The sequence below is a fragment of the Macrobrachium nipponense genome, chromosome 41, assembly GCF_015104395.2.
Source record: "Macrobrachium nipponense isolate FS-2020 chromosome 41, ASM1510439v2, whole genome shotgun sequence".
Classification (NCBI taxonomy): Eukaryota; Metazoa; Arthropoda; class Malacostraca; order Decapoda; family Palaemonidae; genus Macrobrachium; species Macrobrachium nipponense.
In genome coordinates this window covers 38,184,808-38,186,579 of record NC_061102.1, presented here as the reverse complement: position 1 = coordinate 38,186,579, position 1,772 = coordinate 38,184,808, and positions in this window count along the sequence as shown.

The window sequence follows — 1,772 nt, the reverse complement described above, 5'->3', positions numbered from 1 at the left end:
ACAGGCAGTGGCTGAGCGTTTCCAGGGAACTCGTACTACATGCGCCAATACAGAACCGGTTAGCTCGGGGTTAACTGTGCCACTGGGCCATTTCTCTTATTGTGTCTGTTTTATTCTGTTCGATGTCCGTTCTCTTTGTGTAAGGCTTCTAACAAAGGGACTTACATAATGCCAGGTCAGTTTTTGCCGTGTAATGTGTTCCGTTCCATTTTTCCAAACGAAAAATTTTAGAGCCGTGGATTACTTGCGACTGACTATGACAACAAGTAAAAATGTGACTTTTCTGTAGAGCGAATAATGTCCTTAATCACGGTAGAACGGTGAGGGAAGAATTGGTGACTTGGAACAAATACTTTCGTAGTATATTCTATATTTTTAAGTTCACACTGAATATAAGTTCACAGACCTTTATATACAAAAACAGAAAGGGGGGTTGGGGTTACAGTTTGTTAATCTGGGCGGCGTGTTTAATCAAAGGAGACAAGGAAAGAGGATCAAGGGACAATCCAGGATGGAGATTTAAATTCTTTTTTGGCGTGGCTTCAATAAAAATGGATTCCAACAGACTCCTTTTGCGGTGATCATTAAGCCTGCAGATTATCAAGGAATTATCTCAGTTAATAGCATGGTCTGTCTTAAGCCAATGGTCCGCAATGCCGTTATTCGTTAATCCTCTTGATATGGCATATTTATGCTGTATGAAACTCTGAGCCATGGCCCATGAAACTCGCAGCCGAAACGGCCCGATGGTGACCTGCGTTGTTGGCACCTATAGCGGCGCCAAAACTACGATCATGGCTAAATTTAACCTTAAGTCAAATAAAAACTAAAGAGGCTAAAGGGCTGCAATTTGTTTAAGTTTGATGATTGAAGAGTAAATGATCATCATACTAATTTGCAGCCTCTGTAGTTTTTAAGATCTGAGGGCCGACAGAAAAAGTGTGGACTGACAGATAAAAGGCCATTTCTATAGTTTTCTTTTACAGAAAACTCAAAACTTAATTTCAGGAGCCAGAATAATATGATAAGGAGACTTTCGCCTCTGTCCCTTCGGGCTGTGATTTACTTACTCCTCTAAATATGGACGGTCGCGCGAATATTGTGCTTTCAGCGTCTGCGTTTCCCGGTTTTCTTTTCTACGAAATCTCAATAACAATGAGATAGCGAGTAGGTGATTGGCGATGTCCTAATTGGAAGAGAACTTATTTTTTTCCATTTATAGTCTCGTCCATTACGTAAGGATGCGTCCTTCCACTAATCCTATGCAACAGAGAGAGACATTTCAAAGTAGCAAACTTAAGGGTCTAGTTCTCGGGGATAATCTCTCAACCTTTTATTCAATTCCTAATGACTCAATTCCGTTCTCACTCTTAAGTATGGTTCGTGGAGAAAACTTTTGGGAATCAAATTTATTCCCACAAGTATGGTAGGTTTAACGTTTTGTCAACCAAACTGAGTCATTTTTGTAACTATTTCGTTACTAACTTACAAATTGATATTTGCTGATCAAATATTTAAAGTAACTGCTGCAGATAGTGTCTTAAGCAGTGATTGATAGCTTCTGATCGCCTTCACAAAAGCCATTGCCTTAGGCTTCTAAATACCATGCAATCTGTTTCATTTTAAGGCATATCCAAGCAAAAACAATAATGATGACAAGTGTTAAACAGTAAAAAAAAAAAACTGAAGACCCTTCAATCACTCACATGGAGATATCTATACTCACTCCATTTCCAGGTATGTCATCATCATTAAATCATCCTCATTTGTAG